The sequence below is a fragment of the Gigantopelta aegis genome, chromosome 1 (genome assembly GCF_016097555.1).
Source record: "Gigantopelta aegis isolate Gae_Host chromosome 1, Gae_host_genome, whole genome shotgun sequence".
Classification (NCBI taxonomy): domain Eukaryota; kingdom Metazoa; phylum Mollusca; class Gastropoda; order Neomphalida; family Peltospiridae; genus Gigantopelta; species Gigantopelta aegis.
Window position 1 is genome coordinate 18,741,662 of NC_054699.1, and position 18,765 is coordinate 18,760,426.

At 40.2% G+C, this 18,765-nt stretch overlaps 1 protein-coding gene across 1 annotated transcript in view; it reads right to left on the minus strand.

The window, feature by feature from the left end:
• LOC121371550 (A disintegrin and metalloproteinase with thrombospondin motifs adt-1-like) overlaps positions 1 to 18,765 on the minus strand; it is a 99,963-nt gene that overhangs the window by 36,806 nt on the left and 44,392 nt on the right. The window contains exon 2 of the mRNA XM_041497534.1: positions 17,518 to 17,554. The gene's annotated coding sequence lies outside the window, so the exon portion shown is untranslated. The remainder of the gene's footprint in view (positions 1 to 17,517; positions 17,555 to 18,765) is intronic.

Consider the following 18,765-nt stretch of genomic DNA (forward strand, 5'->3'; position numbering starts at 1 on the left):
AAGTGGATTACACCTACCCATTGAGCGGTGCGGAGCACTCACTCAGGGTTTGGAGTCGGTATCTGGATTAAAAATCCCATGCCTCGACTGGGATCCGAATCCAGTACCTACCAGCCTGTAAACCGATGGCATAACCACGACGCCACCGAGGCCGGTACTAAGATGCACAAAGTCGAAATAATCATAATTGTGTCAGCCGTACTTTAAAATGGCCTGACAAAGACACATTCCTCTCTTTTTGTTAACACCAACACCTGCCCATCCCATCACACCCGGTGTAACCCGTGCAGGAAGGGTGATACGATTTATTACGTCTAGGTTCTTACTGCTTGGCATAAATTATGTAAAAGTCATTTCCTCGTCATTGCATGTACAGCTTTCTAAGCTTTCTCAATATACTCCACACAAAAAGTTACGCAATTTATGGCTGTTTTGTGCGTGCGCGCGTGTGTGTGTGTGTGGGGGGGGGGGGGTGCTGTTGTTGGTGGTGGGGGGGGGTTTTGTTTTGTTTGGGGTTTTTTTTTTTGGGGTGGGGGGGTGTCTTAAAAAAATCATCTTTCTGTCTGTACATTTGTTGTAACAATATCAGTAATATGGCATATGCACATGCCTGTACTAAAACACACCTACAATAGCATTACTATAAATTGAACAAGGACAGATACAGGGGCATAGGCTGGGGGGTCAGGGGTTCGGAAGAAGACCCCCCCCCCCCCCCCCCCCCCTCGCTGAAGCAAATGGTCCGTTTTTAGAACTAAAACATACAGGTTTATACATATGGAGTTTCTGGTGGTGCAAAAACAAAATAGAAAAGGGGTCCACTTGGTTCACATTCGACCCCCCCCCCCCCCCCCCGCCTCTCCCAGGTCCAGATCACCTGAGATATTTATATCAATACAATTGTAAATTTTAACAGTTCAGTTAGGACACTACATCGACCTCTCCGTCGTTTTCATCCAGTTGTTTAAAAAACAAAATGGCGATTGAAATAATGCAAAAAGTCTGATGTATGAAATTATTCAATTGGAAGGCAAAAATCCATACTGAACTATTACGAACAGGGTGAACGAAAGTAGAGATTGATAAGTATGACATTATTCAACTGAAGACAAAAATCCATACTGAGCTGTTATAAACAGGATGAAAGATGCATTGAAAAAAATATATATATATATCCATATTCAGAATTCTAAGCAAGAAAATGTAGATGCACTGTAATTTCATGTCTTACATATGGATATACATTACTAGACAAACACATGATACAAAGACAAGAAAGAAACTACAAATTGGGGATATTTTTTTTCAATATTTATCTCGTTCCAGCCACTGGTATATAAAATGCCGTGGTATGTACTATCCTGTCTGTGGAATGGTGCATATATAACACCCCTTGCTATTAATGGAAACATGTAACGGGTTTCCTCTCTAGGGCTATATGTCAAAATTACCAAACGTTTGACATTCTATAGCCGGTAATTAATATATCAATGTGCTCTAGTGGTGACGTTAAACAAAAATAAACAAACTTTTCAATATTTTGAATATACAAATATCCATATCCATATTGTAAGCAAGAAAATATACGGGTATTGCAATTTCAATAATCAAAATAGATCTATATTGGCCAAAAATACATTACAGTGAGTTTAATGGGCAGTGCATGTAACTAAAAGCGTTACGGGCGAGACGTAGCCCAGTGGTAAAGCGCTCGCTTGATGCGCGGTCGGTTTGGAATCGACCCCCGTCATTGGGCCCAGTGAGTTATTTCTCGTTCCAGTCAGTGCTCCACGACTGGTTCATCAAAGACCGTGGTATGTGCTATCCTGTCTGTGGGATGGTGCATATAAAAGATCCATTGCTGCTAATCGAAAAGAGTAGCCCATGAAGTGGCGACAGCGGGTTTCCTCTCTCAATATCTGTGTGGTCCTTAACCATATGTCCGACGCCATATAACCGTAAATAAAATGTGTTGAGGACGTCGTTAAATAAAAATATTTCCTTCCTTCTATTTCCTTCCTTCTAAAAACTTTACATTTATATATTATCTAACAATAACAACAACAAAACTGGCGAGAAACAAAGATGATAATTTACCTTTAAATCGTTGCTCCAAGTGAGGTAATATTATCTCCTACCTACATGCCATGTTTTGTGAAATTTTGAGCGTTATCGTGCATTGGGACAATATATTTTGTAAGACGATTTTAAATGTAAGAAACGTAATAAATATTTAAGACATGCAGTAAAAACGATCTGTTAGAGGCGAGCATTAACGGCAGTTCCGCACGAACATAAACTTCGACAATAAAGCACGTAAATAGGTAAATAAGAATACCGCGGAATTTAATGCTTCGACCGCCATAAACAGTTAGACGTTTTGGAAGTTCATTCACAACGCACGTTAACACAATTTAATAAAGATTTTAATTAGTATAATAGGTAATTAAGAGTTCCGCAGAATTTAATGTTTCCACTACCATAAACAGTTTGGTATCTCCTCACAGCTATAGTTCGTCCCACAGAGAACGCCTTTTTTTTCATGCTATGGAATTTACTGCAACGTATTTATGTCTGAGCACACAAAAATAGTAACTTTATGTTATTTCAAAAACACGTTTAATTTTCGTCTTACGTCAAACCAAACTGAAATTATTTACAAAAACCATTTTCATAGAATGATGGGACGGACTATAGACGTTTGATGTTCATTCATAATTTGCATGTTAACACAATTTAATATTAGTAAGCATTTTAATTAGTATAACAGGTAAATAAGATCTCCGCAGAATTTAATGTTTCCACTACCGTAAACAGTTTGGTATTCCATTACGGTTTATGTTCATTCACAGCGCATGTTAACACAATTTAAAATCAATTAAATAAACATATTAATATAATAAGTAAATACGAATGCCGCAGAATTTAATGTTTCCACTACCATAAACAGTTTGGTGTTTCCTTACAGCTGCACTTATTTATCTTCATTCAGAGCGTATGTTAACACAATTTAAAATGAATAAAATAAGAATATTAATTAATATAATAGGTAAATAAGAATGCGGCAGAATTTAATGCCTCGACTACTACAAACTGATTCGGTATTTCCTCACAGCTAGACGTTTTGATGTTCATTCACCAAGCATGTTAACACAATTTAAAATTAAATACAGAAATATTTTAATCAGTGATGTTTCAATGATCGATTAAAATGTGATACTAAAAATCCTTAATCGGTTGACACAGCATATCATCCTATATGGTATAACCATGGTGGTTGCTTTGACATACTCACAATCACCCATACTCACGCACACTCGCCATCACACTCACGCGCTCTCTGGCTCTCGCTCTCTCACTCTCGCTCACTAAAGCGCTCACTAAAGCTCTCTCTCTCTCTCTCTCTCTCTCTCTCTCTCTCTCTCTCTCTCTCTCTAGCTCTCTATCCTCTCTCTCTCCTCTCTCTCTCTCTCTCTCTCTCTGTCTCTAGCCTCTCTCCTCTCTCCTCTCTGTCTCTAGCCTCTCTCTCTCTCTCTCCTCTCTCTCCCCTCTCTCCCCCCCCCCCCCTCTCTCTCCCTCCATAAATAAATTATATAATTCACTTAACCGAGCAATCGGTTATCTAGGTAAAACTCACGATAACCGACTTAAGGTTACCTAACATTATGAAATAGTGTCCCCCTGAAGCAATGGTTATAACTGGAATTAACCAACAGATCCACCAAAGCGAATCGATCCTGCAACCTATAACCCACGATCCTACAACCTATGACCTACGAACACACCACAACCTACAACCTACGACTCGTCACTCTTCCAGCGAGTGTTCCAATAGAAATTAACATCGAGATTAAATCGCAGTCACTCGAAGCGCTAGTAAATACACTTAATTAAATAGCATTACTGTCATACTCCCCTGTGAAGCGCGACTAAATATCGCGTTCTATTATTATTATACTTAATTAAATGACATCAGTCTTTTATATCTCGGCGGATTTTATTTCCGTGATTATGCCCGTGGCATTAGTTTCAAGAAAATGGATCAGTGCAATAGGAAGACCAAGATCGGAGGTGATATGTCTCGGCCTCGGTGGTGTAGTGGTTAAGCCATCTGGCATAACGCTGGTAGGTACTGGGTTCGCATCCCGGTACCGGTTCTAACAAAAAGAGAGTTTTACTGACTCGGTGGGTAGGTGTAAAACCACGACACCGACTTCTCTCTTATTAACTACTAATCCTTTGTGCTCTGAACAGACAGCCCAGATAGCCGAAGAGTGTGCCCAGGACAGCGTGCTTGAACCTTAACTGTATATAAGCACACAAAAAAGTAGAAATGAAATACGATGAAGGTGGTGTCCTGTATCCAAGTCAAAAGAAAAGGTGAAACAAATATTCGTGGTCTCACATACGAGATAGATAATTTCACAGTGATTTATTTATTGCGCTCTAGTGTTCGCCTATTAACATGTAGACAAGGCCATAATGTCTTTCTCGGAAATCTCATTGTCCGTCCCGTCACGCGACGTCTCATTGACATTTTAACTCGATTTTCGCGCTTATATTGAATTAAGGTTCACGCACGGCTGTCCTGGCCATACACACCTTAATTATACGGCTTGCGACTTGTCTGTCAATGACGTTGGTGTAGTGGTCAGTGAGAGAGAAGTTGGTGTAATTCAGAGGCGGATCCCTAAAAAATAGTCAAGTGTCACCTCCCCTCCCCCTTTTATTGTAATATTATTTTGACGAGTTGATCCATGTATCCTTTTTTCGTCACCCCCCCCCCCCCCCCCCCCCCCCCCACCCCCAACAAAAAAATATATATATACTAGTGGAAAAAAGTTCCTGTGCATTACTAAAAGTGGTGTGATTTTCTTATTTGTAAGTAAATCAACACAATTATTTGACACATTATTTATTTGCTATTTACGATCAATACCAAATCCAGAAAAAAAACCCGTCTGGCATTGTCGTTACCAATCTCTGAGGTCATGAAGAGGGTGGCGTCGAAAGTGAGTTTACAATGTCAATACCGTGTATGGCCACCGTGCGTGCACACAGGCTTGACAACGACGTCTCATTGATGACACCAGATGGTTCAGAAACCCTTGTGGGATGTTGTTCCAGCCCTGAACAAGGTCACGACCCAGTTGGTTCAAGGTCAACGGCTGGTTTGGCAGGAGACGTAGGCGTCTCTCCATTTCGTCCCATAGGTTCTCAATGGGTGACAGGTCAGGCTAAACAGCGGGCCAAGGCAGTGTGTTGACATTCTGCTGTCCCAGGAAGGCGGTCACTATATGTGCGACGTGAGGGCGAGCGTTGTCTTGCTGCAACATGACGGCGCCACGTTGACCTTGAAGGAACGGGAGCACATGCGGTCTTATGATCTCATCCCTGTAGCGTACGGCAGTCAGATTTCCAGCCACAATCACCAGCTGCGTCCTCCCGTGTGATGTGATGCCTCCCCACACCATGACGCTCCCACCGCCGAAACCTGCACGCTGCACAACGCAAGCGTCAGCGTAGCGTTCGTTAACACGTCTGTAGACTCGAATTCGACCGTCACTACCGTCCACATGGAATCTGGACTCGTCGGTGAATAGCACACCTGTTCAGCAAATCAGGTTACGAGCCGTGCACGTGCGGCACCTGAACAACACGTGCGATTGCAATATCGAGGATTAAGTTTTGAACATAATGGTTGGGCACATGTCTCCTGAAAATGTTATTATTTTACAACTTGCGATTATGATTTTATTCAACTTTTTACCATGCACAGGAACTTTTTTCCACTAGTATATATATATATATATATATATATATATATATATATATATATATATATAGGCTACACCTCTCCATTCGAGCCGATCAAAAGTTTTGATGGTGCCAGGATGCGAACCCAGTATCTACAAACTTTAAGTCAGATGCATTAATCACTACACTTCCAAATGACATTATTACGTAGTACGTAGAAAAATAACAAAGCACTTTAGGTCACAAATAGACATATTTTGGACAGTGTGTGATTTCCCATTAACTGTACTGACCCCGTCTTGATTCTGTCTGTACACGTATTATAAAGGCTATTTTTTCTTCTCAACTGATACGGAATGAAAACTGGACAGCTTTCGACACTGCAAAAAGAACTTGAGCGAACAGGACTTCAAACAGAAATTCATAGCCACCATAATAAAGATCATTCCTAAAGACATGCCCAGGGGGTTATGAAAAGAAAATTGAATTTTTTTTTTTAAATTTAGAGACATCAAATCTAGTTCCAAATAGCCGCCATATTAAAATCTAAAGATAGGTAAACTAATGTGAGGCCGAAACGCTTTTGTTAAGTCTGGGTTCCATGACATCGGTGACTGACGCAGATTTACGCAGTTGCTCTACTATATATACGGCTGGAAAGAAATAAGGGAACAGTTCGAATTGTAGACCAAATTTAATTCACTACTAGCATAGTAATGTCTGTATTTCATACCAAGTTGTAATGTGGGATTGAATGTCTGTAGTGTTGAATGTGCTGCCTATATGTTCCCAGTAAATTTCTGACAATATGAATTGATTTTTGATGCAGTCATTATTTCTTGTTGCTATCTGTGTGATCCCCCCACCCCCCAATGGGAGATGCCCACACGCCCACATAACCATCCCCCCCCCCCCCCCCCCCCCCCCCCATCAGTATATCTGCATGTCCTGGATATAAAATGTCCGGCCAGATACGAGAGGCCAGGCAAGCGAAACACCCTGCCTTTTATACTGTCGGTGTTTCATGTTGCACGTGGCAGAAAACGCACGTGCAAGTTGAACGGGTTTAATCTTCCACGATTTGTCATCAATATATTATCATCGTCTTCGTCATCGTCGTCGTCATCATCATCATCATCATCATCATATCTATGGCCTGCGTCGACGTGACAGATTTTATAGAAACTAGACTAAAGCTGCGTTTACTTTGCACACGGTATGCGGAAGAAGACGTTTGTTTTGATTAACGACACCACTGGAGCACATTGATTAATTAATCATCGGCTATTGGATGTCAAACATTTTGTAATTCTGGCACGTAGTCATCAGATGAAAGCCGCTACATTTTCCCTAGTGCAGCAAGGGACCCCACAGACAGAATAACACATACCACGGCCTTTGATATACCAGTCGTGGTGCACTGGCTGGAACGAGAAATAACCCAGTGGGCCCACCGACGGGGATCGGTCCTAAACCGACCGCGCATCAAGCGAGCGCTTTACCACTGGGTACGTCCCGCCCATCACTGTATGCGGAATGCGGAATACGGATCCGGAATGCGGAATACGGATCCGGAATGCGGTATTTCAATTTGATCGCTCTAGGCTATTTTCATTTATCTGTTTATATGCACACGACATGCGGTATGCGGTATGCGGTTTGCGGAACGCGGAATGCGGAATGCGTTATAGCTGGACGTTCCAGGTAGCGAGCTATACCGGACAGAAACAAATTCCGCTGCGGTATGGACCCTGTATGACGTAGAAATGCTGCTAATTTTCCAGGGAAGACTCTGCTCAGTATGAATGAATGAATGAATGTTTAACGACACCCCAGCACGAAAAATACATCGGCTATTGGGTGTCAAACTATGGTAATGCAAACAAAGTGATGATCAACATTCAAAATTTAAATAAAAACAGTGTAAAGAACTGTGCAAACAAAAACAAAATATATATATATAGCACAGATAGATACTGACTTTTATTCAAAATTTCAATTTTGTGCTGTATTGGCCATTCTCAAAGAGAATGTTACACCCCTGCACCACGGTGAGGTTACAGCACGCGCAGGGGTGCTCGGTATGACGTCCACGTTCTTATATGCAATTGACATGCCACGTGGGAAAATCATGAGAGCAGAAGTGATGAAAAAATTAGTACAAATTATAAGAGAAAACAGTTTTATCTATGATGCCAGTAATAGTAGTCATATGGATTTTAAAAAACAACAACAAAAAAACAATGTGTGGGAGAGCATTGTACAAACGCTGAACGTCGAAGAAATAGATGGTAAGATTCATCTTGATGGTTCAGCCATGATTCGCGGTTCCAGCAAAAGCTGACCGATTGTATTTTACAATTCGTGAGGGTATGAGCCGAGAAAACCCAACTTTATAGACACTTTTGTAAGACTGCTCTAGGCCAGTTTCTCTTACCATTTGTGACACCCAATAGCCGATGTGTATTTTCGTGCTGGGGTGTCGTTAAACATTAATTCATTCATTCATTCATTCATTCATTCCAACCAGTGCACCAGGACTGGTATATCAAATGTCGTCGGATGGTGCATATAAAAGATCCCTTGCTACTAATGGGAAAAAGTAACGGGTTTTCTTTCTAAGACTATATGTCAAAACTACTAAATGTTTGATATCCAATAGCCGATGATTAATAAATCAATGTGCTCTAGTCGTGTCGTTAAACAAAACATATTTTACTTTCCTCTGCGCCATGTTTGTATCGTTTTTTTCTTTGTAGACAAAAATACCGCAATGATACCGTATGCAAATAAACAGTGCACGCGGTATTTTTACCGCATACCACATTCCTGATCTATATACCGTGTGTCAGGTAAACGCAGCTTTAAGCGTTTTGTTATTCAATTTCCTAAAGGCGACGCCACACGAAACGAGTGGGTCGTACAAGTGGATTGTAAACGACTGTTGTGGTAAGACAAAAAATAAGCTTTCGTCGGTTGCGGGGCGGGACATAGCCCAGTGGTAAAGCGCTCGCTTGATGCGCGGTCGGTCTGGGATCGATTCCCGTCGGTGAGCACATTGGGCTATTTATCGTTCCAGCCAGTACACCACGACTGGTATATCAACGGTCGTGGTATGTGCTATCCTGTCTGTGGGATGGTGCATATAAAAGATCCCTTGCTACTAATGGGGGGGGGGGGGAATGTAGCGGCTTTCATCTCTATGACTGTGTTAAAATGACCATATGTTTGACATCCAGTAGCCGATGAATAATAATCAATGTGCTCAGGTGGTGTCGTTAAACAAAACAAACTTTCATCGGTTGTGATGCAATCCGCTAATCTCGTATGAGACACTCGTATCGTATCGTGTGGCGTAGCCTTAATAAAATATTTTGCTTGAAACTGTATACACCCCATTTGTTACATATTGATATCCAGTCCCATGTTAATGATATTCAGTCCCATATTACTGATTCAGTCCCTGTGGCGTCGTGGTTAGGCCATCGGTCTACAGGCTGGTAGGTACTGGGTTCGGATGATAAGATAAAAAAATCAATGTGCTCTAGTGGCGTCGTTAAATAAAACAAACTTTACTGATTCAGCCCCATATTACTGATATTCAATCCTATATTACATCTTTCTGTTTTATACAGACATTATAGCAGTGAATTAAATTTGGTCTTCAACTCAATGTGTTCCCCTATCTTTTTCCATCAGTATAATTATATTTTAAGTCAGTTAACCTGTGTGACCGTACCTTTAGTAATCAACTTCTGTATGACAGTGCCTTTAAAGATCTCCTAATGACATACGTGAAGCAGAACTATGTTTCGATCTTATGATCATTGTGAATCACCCAACACAAGCATTATAATCTGCGCGCATATTTCCGGAACAAAGAAAAAAGGTTTTGCGCATAAGCAAAGATCGGACTAACAAGGTGTGAATTAATTGATATTATAATTTTTTTTTTAAAGTGTAAAATATCATTATATTTAATGAATATAAAATGCTCCATTTCTAAGAACTGTTTTCAAAAGGCAAAAAAATAAATTTTGTGCTTCATATTCAAGTATTGCTTCATGCTTCTAAGGAAATGACGTCTAATGGAGACCGCAAAAACGCATTATGACTGCAGGGGTTGAAATCAAATGGCATCCCTCATATTGGCGCCTTGTTTTAATAATAAAATCGATATCGTGATAGCGGTTTGCATGACATGTAGGTCAAACCGGTTCATTGGCATCAATTTATTTTCTCATCGTTTATGAAGTGTTAAGTTCTCCGGTAGAAGTGGGCTATATGATTTGAACTATGAGGGCGCATGATGAAGATTATGACTGATGATTGATGATGATAATGATGATGATGGTGGTGGTGGTTTTAATGATGATGATGATGTTTAAGAATTTGATGATGATTATTATGACGATGATGATGGTTAAGAATTTGATGATTGATGATGATAATGATGATGATGATGATGATGGTTAAGAATTTGATAATGATGATGATGATAATTATGATGAAGATTTTGATGATAATGAAGATGGTGATTAAGAAATTGATGATGGTGATTATGATGAAGATTTTGATGATGATGATGGTTAAGAAATTGATGATGGTTATTATGATGAAGGTTAAGAAATTGATGATGATGGTGGTGGTGGTTGTGGAGACTGGTGGCGATGATTCAGATCGAGGTAATTATGTTGATGGTTTTGCTAATGATCATGGTGGTCGTGGTAGTAGTGGATGAGTGAGAGATGATTAAGGTGATTTTTATATAGACAATGGTAGTGATGACGACAACGACGACGATGACTTGGTTCAAATTCAAGTTCAACGTATCAGCATTCAGACACATCTCGCTCCAGCACCGCCTTGTACGAATTCCTTCAGAGATATTAAAGACTTCGACCAGTCTGACATGTAGTGCGTGATGCGTAGTGGAAGAGAATACCGATATTAAACGAAACATAGACGGAAGGAATCGCTTCAAAATTACAGCAGACGAAAAACCTCGTTTCCACACACACACACACACAGAATAGAATTCCCACAATTACGTTTTAGAACATGGGTACGGAGTGGAGCTATAACCGAACGAGCCTCAAAAATCAATGGATAACGACGCTGGAAGAAGACCAACAAAAACGGCGCGCAATTTTGAGAGACTCCCCGATAACGGGCAATCAATCGCCAATGACATAATTGTCGGCTGAAGTGGGTATCTCCAGACTCGAGGAATGCTCAACATGATTACCTTTGCTTGCCAAGTATTGTACACGAACCCGCCACGGCCATAGAGTTGACGTCTGCCGCGGCCACACATTGACGTCTGCGAAAGACCCTGTTTATAGATCGCCGAGTCGACTATTGGCGCTAAATCCCCCGACTAGTGCCAGGTCTTTTGTTTGCCATGTTGTCCATCTGATGGGATAATTGGTGCTAACTTAATAATATTTTCTCTAATCCGATAACCGGAACGAAAACTTGTCTTCTTTGTCACGTGATGGCTTTTAGTTACTTAGTTTTACATGTATGAATGAAGTGTGCGTGTCTGGTGGATAGATAGATCACCGTGACATTGATCCGAGAGAAGTCGTTTTGATGAATGATGATGATGATAATAATAATGACGGTGATGTGGTGGTGAGTATGATGAGATGATGATGATGATGATGATGATAATGATGATGATGGTGGTGATGGTGGTGGTGGTGGTGATGGTGGTGATGATGATGGTAATGGTAGTGATGGTGGTGGTGGTGGTGGTGGTGGTGGTGGTGATGATGGTGGTGATGATGATGATGATGATATGATGATATGATGATATGATGATGATGATGATGATGATGATGATGATGATGATGACAGCGTTCGACAAATCCACCAGCCCAGGGTCCCGGCTTGTGAACTACAGGATAGGTTGGTGGAAATATTCAACTCTATTACTACAAGGCATATGGCACTAGCCAAAGCGTCTGTGGCGGCTAATGACGTTCTCAAACATTTAGGTTTAGTGTTAGCGGATTATCTGGAGTAGCTTATATTCAGTGCAAATAATGTGCGACGAAATATGTATGCCTAGGTGGATTAATACATCAGTACAATGGCATTTACATTCAAGGACGGTACAAGCATGTCAGTCATGGGAACATTTTCCGCGTTCTTAAGAAAAGGTCTACAGTGGTGATGGTGGTGGTGTGTGTGGGGGTGGGGTGGCAGTACCGAAGCAATAAACCATACGTCACGTGTTTACATCCAGTAAGGATTCTGTCTTGGACACCTAACCTTACGAAAACTTCAAGAAACTGTTTCCAACACCCGGGGCACCCGGTGTCGGGATACGAACCCAATACCTACGTGATGCCACATAATATAATATATATAACTGCATCATTCTTTTATCTCTGCCCTCGAACCGACCCACCATTCGACAGCTTTCATCTTTGCACCGACTCGCTAACGAAAAACAATTAAGACGCGTCCTAAGAAAAATCCATCTAAGTCAGATTAAGGAGTAACGTTATTAAGACGTCCCATGGGACGCGGCAAGCTGTGTGTAAATTACGTTACTAAGGAGCCGGACAAATCACTGACCAGGGGTAATGTGTTCAAATACAGCATTAGCGGGTCGCACAAAGAGTAATGGCTGCATGACGAACAGAGGTCACCCACGGGCTACGACGCCGAGTGACTGACAGGTTGACGTGTGACGTATACGTTTGGCTTGTCACCAAGACTGATCTGGGTGGCTTAGAGGCGAGACGTAGCCCAGAGGTAAAGCACCGAGTGATCGTTCTGGGTGGTTTAGCCGTTACTTAACGCTGGTAGGTACTGGGTTCGCATCCCGGTACCGGCTTCCACGAAGATTCAGTTTTAATGGCTCTAATGGTCGACTTCCCTCTCATTAATCCATACAACCCAATACAATTTCTATGTCAGATTATATTCATTGAAAATACAAAACCGATAGCGGCACGTGACTGTTAGTTTTAGGGGAGTACTGTCCCTTGACAACTACCCTGCAAAAAAATCTATATGGTTCAATACCGAAAGGTTTCATTTAGCCACCCTCATATTAGAGCACCGTCTCCTGTTACAGTGGTACATATGACACCATACCACTTGAACAATTGCTGTCAGTTAGTACTAAATATAACAAGTAACTTCAAACCAATGGGTTATTTACATTTTAAATACATGTACTTCAGAGGCATTTCAGAATTTTGAATTCTTTTTTTAATGAGTAACTATTTCCCAAACTGATGCGACAAATGGTGATATGGTGCCTTAACAATTAACCAACTGTCCTGGATAGACAGCCCATATCGTTAAGGCGTTTGCCTAGCACAGCTTGCTTGAATCTTTGAGTAATATCCAATGTCAGGTACCACAATACTGCATATGTGTACTAGTCTACTGGCCCAGTGATTTTGAACGCTGCGTCTATTACTTTCGTTAAGCACTGTTAAGTTCTATGGTCGTCAATAAAATTTCTTTTGTTTTAATGGATACTGAAATTCGCCAAAATACAATAAGTGGCTATTGTGGCAAATCGTAGAACTCTCGCAGAGTCTGAAATCACAAACGTTACCCACGTCCGATCTAGCTCAGTCCTTTCGCCTGAGGTGCTTAGGTCTCAGGATCAAAACAGCTCAGTGGACCCATTCGATGGGTTTTTTTCCCGTTCCAGCAAGTGCCCCACGATTGATATATCAAAGCCGTGGTATATGCTGTCCTGTCTATGGAAAAGTGAATATAAAAGATCCCTTGATGCTAATGGGAAAATGTAGCGGATTTCCTCTACGACTCTATGTCAGAATTACCTAATGTTTGTCATTCAATAGCCGATATGAAAACATTATTAAATAAAACAAACACATTGCCACAGCGAAAACATCTCAAAACCATATCCAACTGTAAACTGGAATTCCATCAAAAATGGACGAGTTTCGCGGTCTCTTTTTAAATATCAGTACAGAACAGAACCTCGTTAAACCGGATACCCCTTAAAACTGGACTTTTATACTTGGTCCTATAGTACCAAGACAGACAGACGGTTATATGGCGTCAGATATATGGTTAAGGACCACACAGATGTTGAGAGAGGAAAGCCGTTGTCGCCACTTCATGGGCTACTCTTTTCGATTAGCAGCAAGACATCTTTTATACGCACCATTTCATAGACAGGGTAGTACATACCACGGCCTTTGATATACCAGTCGTGGTGCACTGCCTCGGACGAGAAATAGCCCAACGAGGATCGATCCCAAACATATAATATGTATACGTCGAGTGGTGAGCTTAATTATATAAACCAATAACGATGTTTCAAAAACACCACCTAACACTCTTTAAGGCCTCTCTAAACGATAATACATTTGTTCAAAAACATCGTTGAACAAGCCGGGACAAATGTCCCCACTTGTTGCGCAACAAATGTATGACCGTATAGACCGCTTTTGCAACAAAGTTGGAAAAGGCGGGACAACCTGCAACGTATTGCAAGATTTAGCCGCATGATTCATCGTGTTTCACAAATGTTTCAGCTTGTCCCCATTAACAACGAATGAAACATTTTAGATGTGACTTGTGACCTAAAGCCCTGTCTACACGATCGTACATTTGTGCAAAAACATTGTTGGACATGCCGGGACAAAGAAAGAAAGAAAGAGATGTTTTATATAACGATGCACTCAACAAATTTTATCTACGGTTATATGGCGTCAGACATAGTTAAGGACCACAGATATTGAGAGAGGAAACCCGTTGTCGCCACTTCATGGGCTACTAGTTTCGATTAGCAGCAAGGGATCTTTTATATGCACCATCCCATAGACAGGGTAGTACATACCACGGTCTTTGATATACCAGTCGTGGTGCACAGGCTGGAACGAGAAATAGCCCAATGGGCCCACCGACGGGGATTGATCCCACACCGACCGCGCATCGTGCAAGCGCCTTACACTGGGCTACGTCCCGTCCCTGTCGGGACAAATGCCTTTCTAAGTGAGGACTTTTGTCCCGGCTTGTCCAACAATGTTTTTGGACAAGTTATGTACGATAGTGTAGATCGGGCTTTACCTCATCAAGCTTATTTAAAAATACTGCATGTTTACCAGAAAGTCTATGAGCAACGAGCAGACGACATTTTTTCTTTCACTATGGACAGATATTGCTGATTAATTTATATCTTGACCAACGGTTTTACAAATTGTATGTAAAAAATAGAATACTTTTTTGTTATTTCAAAACATTTTTTTCCTTTCTTTTTACGTCAAACCAAACAGAAATTATTGACAAAAAACGAACTCTCTGAAAGTGGGTTCGATTGTACTAAGCTATTTTAGGCAAAACAAAAATGCTTGTCAAACTAAATAAATTTATGGCTATTATAATGGATTTTTATTTTTATTTAATTATTGAATGCTATTTAGAAAGTTATTGTCATTTTAAATATGTAATCACGACTATGTTTTCAAAAATTATTATTTAATTCTCTAAAATAGATCAACCGGTTAATTTTCTTTATGTACCCTGCCATTGTTCTTGAGTACTATTATTCTTAAATGAAGTCGCTAATCCATAGACTTCCCAGCAATGAACTTCATGTTCTTACTATAGTATATATTATAGTTACATTTATTTCTCAACCGATTTTGGGTTTTTTAAATTGGACACCAAAATTGTGTGTGTTTGTTTGTTTGTTTTTGTTTTTGGGGGTTTTTTTGTTTTCTTTCTTTGGGTTTTTTCCCTGGGGTTTTGTTTTGTTTTTGTTTTTGTTGTTGTTTTGTTGTTGCTGTTGTTGTTATTTTGTTTTTCGTTTGTTTGGGGGGGGGGGGGGGGGGGGGGGGGGGGCGGGGGGGTTTTTTTGGGGGGGGGGGGGGGGGGGGGGGGGGGGGGCGGGATTTTTGTTGGTTTTTTTTTTGTGTGTGTGTTTTGTTTTGTTATGTTTAAAACACTTTTACTTTTCTTCTTGTCCATGTAGTTGGGAAGGACTATAGGTAATTGTAAACGTATTATTAGCAGATTCAGTGATTACAGTGCTTCTCCGGTGTTTAGTGGTCTAAAAATGGCTAAACACTTCCATTTTATATCAAGGTAGTTGTCGACATTTGTTGATAGCGAACACGCACACAGGTTTTAAATCTCTAATTGTACTTCTGTTTATAGCAACTGATGCATTAGGATGGAATGACGATAATGCACTTCTAAATCTGTAGTGGTGTTTCTTATTTGAAACCATGAACGATGGCATATAATAAAGACGTAATACTGTACCTTTAAAACTTTAGGAGAGTTTCTCTTTGGAAATAGTAAACGATGGTATAAGATAGGCACACTGTATTGTACTTTTAAAAATGTAGTAGAGTTTCTCTTTTATAACAGTAAACGATGGTATATGATAGGGAGGTGATATTGTACCTTTAAAACTGTAGTAGAGTTTCTCTTTTGAAATAGTGTAAACGATGGTATAAGATAGGCACACTGTATTGTACTTTTAAAACTGTAGTAGAGTTTCTCTTTTGAAATAGTGTAAACGATGGTATAAGATAGGGAGGTGATATTGTACCTTTAAAACTGTAGTAGAGTTTCTCTTTTGAAATAGTGTAAACGATGGTATAAGACAGGCACACTGTATTGTACTTTTAAAAATGTAGTAGAGTTTCTATTTTGAAATAGTGTAAACGATGGTATAAGATAGGCACACTGTATTGTACTTTTAAAACTGTAGTAGAGTTTCTCTTTTGAAACAGTAAACGATGGTATAAGGTAGGGAGGTGATATTGTACCTTGAAAACTGTAGTAGAGTTTCTCTTTTGAAATAGTGTAAACGATGGTATATGATATTTGATAAGCAAGCAATATTCGATAATCGTACCTTTAAACCGCAGTAGTGTGTCTATTTTGCATTAGTATACGATGGTATCAGATGGGGAGTCGAAGAAAACCTATGTTGCGTACATATACACCTGGAAATTAGTTAAGTAGCACCTGCATTGTATTTCAGCCAACAAGGTGCCTAGAAGTGGCTGTCCGTGCCGACGTGCTTTAAAGGGACAGCCTCCAGTTGTTAAACACGAAGGCCTATTCTTCACTATTAGAGCCGTTTATGATCACTGAAATCAAACATTACTTAGATTTTATTGTTTAGATTATCCATTCACGTACAACCGAAGTGTTTCAGGTTATCCTGGTGTTTCTATATGGAGTCGAGTTTTAGTCTATTTTTAAGGGTATTTCAACGTCACATACTCGTTTTACTCTCTTGTATCCACATTTGTTACAGATTTGCAAATTAACCAAACCTAGGGTTAATTTTTACGGGTTGAAACTACGGTTTAATGTTAAAAACTTAAACTTAGTGTTTAAAAACTAGAGTCTGTCTCTTTAAATCTGATATTGAGAATTTTTACACCGAATATTTACCGAGATGTTATGAATAAATTACTTATCAGATACACATTATTGTGATTTTAATTTTCAGTTCCCTAGTTAATTACCATATATTGTAAAGCATATTTACGGGTTTCTTCTTTTCTTTTCCCTTATAATACATTACATATTGGTGTAACGACAATGTTACTTGTTGTCAGTATTTGCAATTACCTCTTCATACACAAAACGATTGATTTCAGTGTTTTGTATACACGAACACATTTAATGGTCATAATTACTTGCATGGTTATGCTTAATTAATTTCCAGGTGTATATTTCGAGCACTATCAAAGTCTACATATTTTTAAAAATAGACATTTTGATACTTACCGATTTCAATGATGTGTAGGACTGTTAAGTTCTCCACCTGAAAAATGTTATAATAAATGATTAAAAATATATTATAATAGTGGAAAGAAGGAAATGGTTTATTTAACGACGCACTCAATACATTTTATTTACGGTTATATGGCGTCGGACATATGGTTAAGGACCACACAGATATTGAGGGAGGAAACCCGCTGTCGCCACTTCATAGGCTACTCTTTTCGATTAGCAGCAAGGGATCTTTTATATGCACTACCCCATAAGACAGGATACAACATACCACGGCCTTTGATGTACCAGTCGTGGTGCACTGGCGGGAGCGAAAAATAGCCCAAATGGGCCCACTGACGGGGATCGATCCCAAACCGACCGTGCATCAAGTGAGCGCTTTGCCACTGGGCTACGTCTCACCCCACGGTTTGGTGGTGACCTGTTTTGTCTTAAAATTAAAGGGACAGTCCTGAGTTTGCTACCATTGTAACATGTTTTCGACTAACAGAGACTTCGTGGTGACTAAACATACATATTAAAGATATTTTCCTGTTTAGAAAATCCGATGTTAGTTGTCGTCCTAATGTATGTAGTAGCCAAAACCAGACTTAACCTTCCGAGAATTTCGTACGTACAAAACAAGTATATATCACGGAGAAAAACAACAATGGCTGCTGCAAACATTACCATATGGACACATTGTATATACAGACAGTGCACCACGACTGGTACATCAAAGGCCGTGGTATGTGCTATCCTATCTATGGGATGGTGCATATAAAAGATCCCTTGCTGCTAATCAAAAAGAGTAGCCCATGAAGTGGCGACAGCGGGTTTCCTCCCTCAATATCTGTGTGATCCTTAACCATATGTCCGACGCCATTATAACCGTAAATAAAATGTGTTGATTGCGTCGTTAAATCAAAAATGGCTTTCCTACTTAACAAGAAAATGTATTTAATGTGTAATTTTAGTCATCAATAACGATCTGTTAGACGTAATGTCACAATGGCTGCAAACTCGGACAGTCCCTTTAAAAATTGTAGACAGATTTTGTATATTTGGACAGCCACTGCTCATAGTACATGGCCCGAATATTACCCAAGTTGAGTTTAGCGCTACGATCGCTTGGTAAAACGGTGACACACAGAGAGAGAGAGAGAGAGAGAGAGAGAGAGAGAGAGAGAGAGAGAGAGAGAGAGAGAGAGAGAGAGAGAGAGAGAGAGAGAGAGGGGGGAGGTAGAGAGCGGGGGGAGGGAG